Source organism: Taudactylus pleione, unplaced genomic scaffold (genome assembly GCF_031769625.1).
Source record: "Taudactylus pleione unplaced genomic scaffold, aTauple2 ptg001314l, whole genome shotgun sequence".
Classification (NCBI taxonomy): Eukaryota; Metazoa; Chordata; class Amphibia; order Anura; family Myobatrachidae; genus Taudactylus; species Taudactylus pleione.
The window spans coordinates 5,691,298-5,701,237 of record NW_028285714.1 but is presented as its reverse complement, the minus strand read 5'-3'; positions in this window follow the sequence as shown (position 1 = coordinate 5,701,237).

Here is a 9,940-nt window from a genome sequence, read left to right as displayed (position 1 = left end):
CCTACATGTACCTTTCTGACAAAAATATTTATATAAACATTGTGTGCACACAATATAATGTTTTTCAGATGTGCACATACTGTAAGTGTCATATAATTACAGAAAAATAGAGTGTATATTCTGAAAAAGTGCAAAAAAGAAACACTTGCATGTTACCTTTATGTATGTGTTTTAATTATTAATCTAAAATATAGTATACTTTCAAAGTATAAAACATACATATGATTTGTGAGCACATAACAGTTTATACTCAATATAAAGTATTTTGTACACAAACATTTTTTGGTAAATTGTAAGGTTACAACAAATGATCAGTTACATATTTAGGGCAACAAATTAACTTAGAGGCAATAAGAGCAACTTATACACAATAATAATGGATTTGGTTTGTGCCTAACATAATTTTTTAAAACCTACCACTAGGTGGAACTTTACCACCCCAACATACTTGCATTCCATCTCTAGTGTTGGTAGTACGTCTTGGTGGTGTTGTTGCAGGTGTATTTGGCTGTGAAGTGCTGGCTCCATTAGTGCTAGTGTTTAGATCAGGTAAGTGCCCCAAGATTTGAGTGCCAAAATGAATCATTGTGGCATTTACAGTATGTCACGTAGAGCAGTGTTCTGGTTCTCCAGCAAATGCAAAAAACTTGCATGAAAATGGTTGTTTGCTTCATGATACTTTTCTTGGTTTTCCTGCATCAATAAAAGGGTTGTTTAGAACCTACTATTGCCCTCTATAATTTGTTCAAGGCAGTTTGCTAGCAGTGTGTGTTGGACTATCCAGACATGGATCTATTGCACCTGTGTGAATGTTTGCTTAACATATTAATTTGGCTAACGTGGGTGGTCATCAGATTATGCTGCTGCTTCTGATACTCTAACATAGCTTGGTAATAGGACAGGTCTGACTGTGCAGGAGGAGGAGGAGGTGGAGTAGGGGTTGGCTGTAGTACTGGTGTTGTCTGATGTTCTGTTTGCTGAGTTTGCATTGATGGACTCACAGGTACCATTTTCAGAGTAGCCATATTATCATCTGCTCTGCAGGTTCCACATTGCTGATGTCTTCCATGGGATCTGCATGTGTGTGCCATGCAAGTCTTCAAAAGAGAAATGGGTAAGTATTGTTTGCTTCAAACATAATTTATCGAAATACACAAACCACTTTAAGGCAAAATTTTGCTTTCTTTGTATGCTGGAGAGACTAACAATTTTTTTTCTCTTACTAACCCCTCATGAAGTGATGATTTAGCTTAAAAGTGGTTTTACCAGCAGTAGGTTACATGCAAATGTCCAGGGCCAGTCTGGCCATTGGGCACCTGAGGCAAATGCCAGAAGGGCCAATGGCCAGATGGGCTGGTTTAGCCGAGCACAGGCTTACCCAGCAGCATAACCTCCTGGGTCAGCAAGAGGTTTTATCTACTGTAGTGTGCGACCAAAGTCATGTCAAGATGTCATGACGTGGCTGGTAGCCAAGCTCCATGGCGATGGGGCCAATGAAAATCTGGGTGGGTGGGCGGATGCTATTCAGACAGCTCCTTAGAGCTGGCAACATGCAGGGGTGCTCGGCAGCCAAGCCTTGGTTACTGCTATGTGCAATCACATGATTACATACTGATGTTTTTCTCCTACTTAGACTTTGTGCCCTGTCTTTGTCTTGCCCCTCTGCCTTAGAGCTTCATCACTGCTGTCTGAACTACTCAATAGGGCTGCTTGAGCAGCAACCTCCTCACCTCACTCTCTCTCTGCCTCTCCTGTGCCCTGGACATATTCCTAACCACCTCCCTACAGAAAACAACAAAAAACAAACAAACAAATCTCCTCTATTACACACACACACACACACACACACACACAAAACCCTGACAGGACAAATATAAAACCACAATGGAGAAATAAAATGTAGACAAACAGATAACTAATAAAGACCTCAAATAAGCATAAAACAACTTTTACACACCAAACAGCAATCAAATTCACTAGCACCAAACTCTCCTACACCACTAAACACACTCCTCACTATGCAAACTCCTACCAACAAAACCCTCAAATGTTAACCTGTTTGGGGCCATTTTATATGCTTGGCCATTGTGTATATGACATGTGACTGATTCAACCAATCACAATACTTTCTTAGGAAAAAACATGCAATCTCGCACGTTTTTAAAACTTAATTCTGTTCTCTTACGTACTTCTTGTTTCATGGGTTTTAAAACTACATGGACATTTGCACTCGAGAATGGACTCATGCGAGTTTTGACAATAGATACATGACCAAACTCAAAACCATTCATCATCGGAAAACCAAATTGTCGAAAACTCACTTCTTGGTACAGTAAATTTGCGAATTATATCTATGAAAACTCCTGGGTGTTTGTGCAATTAATCTCAACCAAACACGATTTTTAGTAAATTTATCACTTAGTGACACCTGTCTGTCTAAGAAACCAGTAAAAATAAGTAATGTCGGCTAAGCATATGACAACTACTGCTCTAGAGCTGTTTCAAAGATAATGATCGCATGCCAAAGACAACATCGCCTGTTCTTACATCTCAATCTGAAAAGGTAACAGTTTTCCATACTGGGAGCTGTGGGCACAGGGCATGTCCCTCCATGCTTCCTTCACCCACCTTAACCATCAAGGGAGCCAAGCTCTAAAGCCTATTAAAATGAAAAAGAGAGTAGAGTCAGAAAGAATATGTCTGTCTCAAAACAGTATGTTGCAGTCACAAAAGGAGACAAACAGCCAGCATCAAAGCAGCAAAGAGCCTTGCTGATGGTTGATATACTGGACTGTGCCCATATATTCATACCCAAACACAATGTTCCAATTGTGCAATCAGTCTCCCCACAGATCCAGTTTCACAACTATGGGAAAAAGTTTCAAAAGGAGGAGATCCCTGGTCAGGAATTCCACAACCCAGTCAAGGGACCAAAGATAGGCACACTAGGCATCATCCAGACAAGCCTCAAAACCAGAGGTGTTGGACACATTAGTCTAAAAGAACAACTGAGTGATGGCCACCAACAGAGAAACCCAAAAGAGAGTACTAATAAAATGCTGTAAAAAATTTCCTGAAACAACCAGGTCAAACTTAGGGGCTGATTCGGAGTCATACAGCATCAAATTTGTGTATTTTGTCAGTAACATATGTATCTGAGACTTTATGCAAATTCTCTACAAAGCCCTTACCTGGTGTACATCCGTATGTAGAAATGTGCAAGGACTGAGATGTCCTCTGTCAGCATCTGTAGAGGCTGAAATACCAATTTGTGTGTCTTTAGATGCACCATATGTCACACCATTGAATCTTGCACCATCCTCTGCCAGAAATGTGCTGAAATGCTCAATTGTTGAAGTTGCTGAAATGCTCAAAAAAATGCCTCCCTGCTGTAGTTTATTTGAAAATTAGGTGGACCCCATGCCAGTTTTTTTCCAGATTTTCCAGAAACAGTCCAGGCTCAAATGTCCTGGGCTGGTTACTCATTTTGGGAGGACCCCATGTGTTGTTTTTAATTTTATTTAACCTTTTCCTTTCTTTTTAACCTAACAAAGCCTGTACAGATCAGATCATGTGCTTCTCCCCAACTCACCTACCACAGGCATGTTAACATTTTTGTCAGGATGGCATTCTGTTTATTTTCGGTTTAGAAACCGACCATTAAATAAATCTACGGTTTCTATAGTTGTCTATTTCAAAGTATATATTGTTGGACCAATGTTCTAACTTGTTCTAAAGTCAGGTTTTTGGTTGATTTGCCGTCGGTTTTAAGTTTAGTAAATTTCCAATTTGAAAAGAAAGGGAATCATCCATAAACACCTAATAAATCAAAATCGACCTTTAATAAATGTATCCCGGGTTGGTCTCAACACAAACCCACAAAAGGGGTGGGAAGCCAACAAACTTTACTCTAGGAAGGCTGGCAGGAATCTTGCAGCAATCCTTTTCAAGATGGGTTTCACTGGAGTGGACAGAGAGATGCTGAAAATGACACAGGAGACCACCTCACACAGGTTACCCCTGCCAGGACCTAAACTAAGAAAACCAGAATGACAAGTGGGTGCAAAATTTAAGACCACTAAGGAAGGCTGGTTAATTTCCTACCAAACCTTTATATCCTTGAACCTGATGGCCAGTATACATACACCATATTGCTTGAAATGGATTTGTTAATCATAGGTTCTTCAGGTATGATCACTGGTTAACTAGAAAAGACTATAAATCAGATGTGAATGCCATATTTTCTGTGGTAAGTGTGCATGTAGTAAGCCATAGATGCATAGACGCCCTCCAACCAGGTGGAGTAGGAGTTATATGCCTTCTCCCCTACACCTCTTTAGCCTTCACTACCAAAAGATCCTTTTAGCAGTAATTGAACAATATCTATATACTGACCAACTGAAATGTGGTGACTGATCCTCCCATTAAGATCAATGAGAACCAAGGTATTATCAGTGTGAATCACTGTGCCCCAGGAAACTGCCATATGACTGTATGGGGATGCACTGATTGGCTGAGAGAGGACACTGCAACATCAACAATAACCATACTCTCAATCAGTGCTTTCCCATACAGTTCAGTAGGAGTGATTGCAAGTAGCCAGGCATTCAGTTTAGGGACTGTACATAGGTACAGTGCATGTCTGGCTGGGCTCGTTTGCATTTTTAATTTTACCAAAACATTTGGATGCCTTGACGAAATGAAGAGGAGGCCACCCAAGGGTTTTGTAAGAATCTTAATTGTTTATTTTTAAAAATAAAATATTACCATAGTTGGTTTGTTAGCCCAGGGCTTGCACTTTTTTAGGGTCCCAACTTTGAGGAAATCCAGACCTGGGCTGTCCAGTTTGAGGCTGGTTGCCATTATGCAGTGGGATTCCACACTGTGTGTCTCCTATAGTATCAGCCCCCCATCTGATTCAGTCTATTGCTGGTTATTGGAAAAAAATCAGACTCCAGGGCTATTTATTAATTTGGAGGACTCCACACATATTTTTCTTTAAATTAATCCAGTATTCTGTTTTTTTACATAGTGCTTTCAACAAGCCCTCAAAGGCAGAGCTGAGTCAGGGAGGAATAGGGAAGTAGACAAGGGGGGATTTTTATGCAATTCAAAACATGGAAGATCGAACATATCTGGGATTATGACACTCAGATTTGGCCAGGGGGACCGAGGCATGCCTCACTTTGACTGATAACGCACAAGTTTGGGGGTCTTTCTGGAAAACAGAACCGTTCATCTCTAAATAAAAGCCCCAGTGTCATCTCCAACAACACATTTTGCAGCAGTCTTTTATTATTTATATAGCACACTTGAATGCTTTCTGTATTTGTATCCCCAAGTACAGTAGGTACTATTTTTATTAGTTCAATGATTGTTTCATATTTAATGCATTCTACTTTGTCCAAAACAAACTCTAGATCAATGCCAGGAAAATGGCACATGACCAACTAAGATCTGTCTTACTTTGCTTTCAGTTAATTCAAACCTTGCTTGTTCTACCCAAGCACACTCACATTTTATTGACAATATGCAAACTTTTTGATAAGCTACATCCTCTTTGGAGATCTGCAAATCAGATGTTGATAAAGTTTCGTGAACTATTACTAATAACACACTAATACTTAAAAACTATCATAAGAAAATAATTAAGTGCTACTAATATAAACCTCAGTTGATTAATACTGGTATATTGTTCTGGGAGTGTTTGGTGGAGTAGTTGATTTGCTAGTTATTTTTCAAGATTTGCCTCAGAGCAAGTTCGGTTTGAAAATGCTCTGCAAACTAAACTTAGAAATTAACAAGAATTGCATAACTAAACATATGGTTTCAATGTTACAGTCGTTTAGTTTATTTTTAGATTTTCATTTAGCATTCCAAGTCATTGTCATGTCGCTGGGGTTTTGCAGATTTGGTTCAGAACCCTTGGGGTTAGCTTTGTATGTAAGATAGTAATGGAAGTTTGAGGCATTGATAATGCTCTTATTTATCCGAGCTCTACTAGGAGGCTATAAATTGGTGCTTAAAAAAATATTATATGGTCTTTGGAACAATAGTAGATGCACAACAAGTATTGTCTTTATCAAGGAGTGACTAGACACAGTTGAAACCCATCATTGGAGGAAGGAGATCACTACCTTGGGGGACTTTAGGAAGGTGAACCATCTAAAGTCTGGTGGTTGTGATACCCAGGATTTACCCTTTCATGCTTTCAAATTGCCTTTGGGAAAGGCACTCTCTAGTACATGGTCACTTTTACTAGGTGGAAGTGAAACTTTATGTTTTTAAGTGTTGTGTATAATTGATTAAAAAATACAGTTTTACACTATGGAAAGTTTCCAATTATGATCTTTTTTTGATGTTTCAAGTGGTGTATGGAACTGATTGTCCAAAAGGATTTCTTCTGGAGGACTGAAGATTAATTTTGTATGTGTCTTTTGGGGACTAACACAGTGTGTCATTTACTTGTCCTGCTATCTGTGGATGGTCCAATTATCCCAATATTGGAGTACTTTTCCATTCATTATTTGTGTTGATTAATAGATGTAGAAACCTCCGAGAGAGTGAGTGACTGTAGATAGATATAGAAACCCCCTAGATAATGAGAGACTATAGATAGATGTAGGAATCCCCCAGAAAGTGAGGGAAGATATATAGATAAATAGATAGATAGTTATAGGAACTCCCAATAGAGTGCAAGACTGTAAATAGATAAATAGCTAGATAGATGTAGAAACCCCCCAGTGAGTGAGGACTGTAGATTAATAGATGTGGAAATCTCCCAGAGAGTGAGACGCTGTAGATAGACAGATGTAGAAACCCACCAGAGAGTGAGACACTGTAGATAGATAGATGGATAGATGTATAAACCCCCCAAAGAATGAGAGGCTGTAGATAGATAGATGAAGAACCCCCCCTCAGAGAGAGAGATACTGTAGATAGATAGAGAAACACAGCAGAGAGTGAAATACTGTAGATGGATAGGTATATGTAGAAACCCCCCCTTTAGTGAGAGAATATAGATAGATAGATAGATAGATAGATAGATAGATAGATATATGTACAAACACCCCAGAGAGAGAGATTGTAGATAAATCACATACAAAAACTTACTCACTTCCACTATAGGATCTCAGTTATTGATCCTCCTCAGTGGTTTCTCAGAAATCCTACTGAGTCAGGTCTCTCTCCCATGCTGTGTGCTCCCACCTCTGAGCTGCATGTCATCCCTCAGGCAACTCTGCTTTTGGTTTGGGGTCAGCACAGCAGGGCTAACTTCTGGCAGATGGGAAGAACCAAGTGGCATCTGCAGTACTGCAGTGACACTGACAGTAGCTTTCTATTCTGCACCTGGCCAGCTCATACAGTAATCCTCTGGTCGGAGCTGTAGATAGAGTGTTTGCTGGCCAGTACTGATCATGGGGGGTTTCTATGTACTGAGAACCCCCACCCCCCTACATGCACTACTGTAAAGCATAGTCTAAGGTCAATATTAAGTATTTCAACCCATTGGCTAATGATTCTATCACTTAAATAACCTTATTTTAATAACACACACTTAAAATTCTATTGATTTTGTTGAAAAATTCACTCTGGGGATTGGGGCCTTAGAGCTTAAGTTTCATTAGTTTCACAGTAGATATTCCTCTGCTCCCAGTGCCTGATAGTCAAGCAGGTCATGTGAGCACAGATGCTGCAATCCATTGATGACTGGAACCAAGACACAAACACTGGCCACAGCACTCTCAGAAAAAAGAGATTACATTCCCCTGTTTTCTGGAAATGTAGGCAGCACTGCCCCATCCATGCCCCTAAACATCAACAGCATTTTAGTCATGCTGCAGCTTGGGGGCTCTGCATGCGATGTCACAAGACCTGCTCTCCACAAGTTCACCATTGGGTTTGCGCACAATTCTGAATAAGATCATTGTTTTCGAAGTCTTCAACATTATCAGTGTGCACTTGCACATGGCCTTTTTCTTGTGCAAAAGATCCTTCTGAAAACAGGAATAATTATTCATGCATACCATTTTGGTTATTCTGCAATTCTATAAACATGCCCATACTGAACTCAGCCTATGTGTGAATACCCTGGTACCACATAATTACACCCCATCAAGTGGAGATGCAAATGAGTTGCATACAATTCAACATCATCCATGCTTGCATATACTCTTGTATTTTTGCAGTTAGACTTTAGGCTGTACTATAATATCAGTTTTTCTATCCTGCAAAGCTTTGGTGTGATTTTAAAAAGCAAAGCAAAATAAATCCCATTCAGTTTTTCTTTAGAAGTGTCATCCTAAGGAATGAGATGTCCAATAAGCTCAAAATTTAAATTATACATTTATAGCCGATGATTATATAAACTGTTAATTTATATATTAGTCATTTGAATTCCTGCTATAATTCTTTTTAAGGAGTACAGGTCAATAATAACTTTTAAACAAAAAGTGACTAATTCTGTATAAACAAAAGAATGTAACATTCAATTACCATGAGACGCAAAGAACCTCATTACCATTACCATGGAATTAGAACATAAACCAGCTAGGAAGCAGTAAAGCTTTTAGATACCAAAAAGATTAAAACTATATGAGCACAATTTGTCATAATTTAAATTGTTCTTTACTCAAACAGTGCGGGAAGTCTGGCTACTGCTTCATGAATAATAATTGAGTACAACCATTCTTTCAAGGCTGCACATTGCCATACTCTTCGATAGGAAAATATAAATATTCTAATACATGAGAAAGGGCATGGATTTTTATCAAACAGGATCTTTTTTTCCTTAGGCAATGGTAAGCAACTGATATGGACAATAGTCATAATATTTTCACATGTATAGAGAATTATGCAACTATTTGTTAACTCATATTTATTTCAGTATATTGTGCCACATTATGTTTTAAAATTAATTTGTTATCATAAAAAATACATAAAATGAAAGCTTCAGAAAATCCCACTGGTGGAGCTGTAGTGAAACTAAAATACAATTATATAGTCCCACAACCTCCAAAAGGGAAGTCTTAAAGAGAATTCTGAGGACAAATGAAAAGGAGTTGTTGGAGCACTGGGAAAGACAAATAAATGTGGTATTTTGTTGCAAAGTATATTAAAATGGATTTGTAGGTATTGGAAAAAATACAATTTTGAATAAGCAGTATAGCTGAAACACACATAAATTAAGGGGGATGTAGTCATATTCCTGACAGTGGAATGCCAGCTAGGGATTTATGATAGGCATAGAAATACCGAAGCCTATCATAATCCCGATGCCAAAATGCTGAGGATGCCATCCCAATTGAAGTAAGTCAGGGGTGCCCTTAGCATTAGCCGCTTGGATGGAGGGTTAGGATTAGTAAGTTTAGCAGGGTTTGGATTGTGGGGATGAGATTTTGGATAGGCACCCCTAGGGGGAGGGGTAGGGTTATGCACCCACAGGGAGAGGTTAGGGAGTTCTAAGCGGGGGTTAGGGTTAGGCACTAAGGGGGTTGTTAGTGTTAAACACCACTAGGGGAGGGTTAGTGGGGGACTTGATAGGTTAGGGTACTTACCATCCCCTGTCGGCATTTCAATCCCATTGGAACTGGGCCAATAAGAATGACATAAAAAAGCAGGATTCATGACCCTATAGTCTATAAAAGCAGAATGAAAGCTTGCCTAAATTCATTGTTCAAACACATGGTGTAAAATCATTCAATATGTGGGAATCTAAGTAGGATTTCCATGCATACTGTAGGTGCATGGAGGTCCTGCCTGGACATGGGTCCAGCCACCAATGCCATATAAGGAGGCTTACCCCAATCATTCATTAATGGAAGATTATCTTATCTTGCCAGTGTTATGAGCAGCCATGACTGCTCATACCTGCTGCAGGTTCCATCCAGAGCTTGACAACCACAGTGAGGTTTAGTTCAGGCTGATTGCTCCCAGCTGG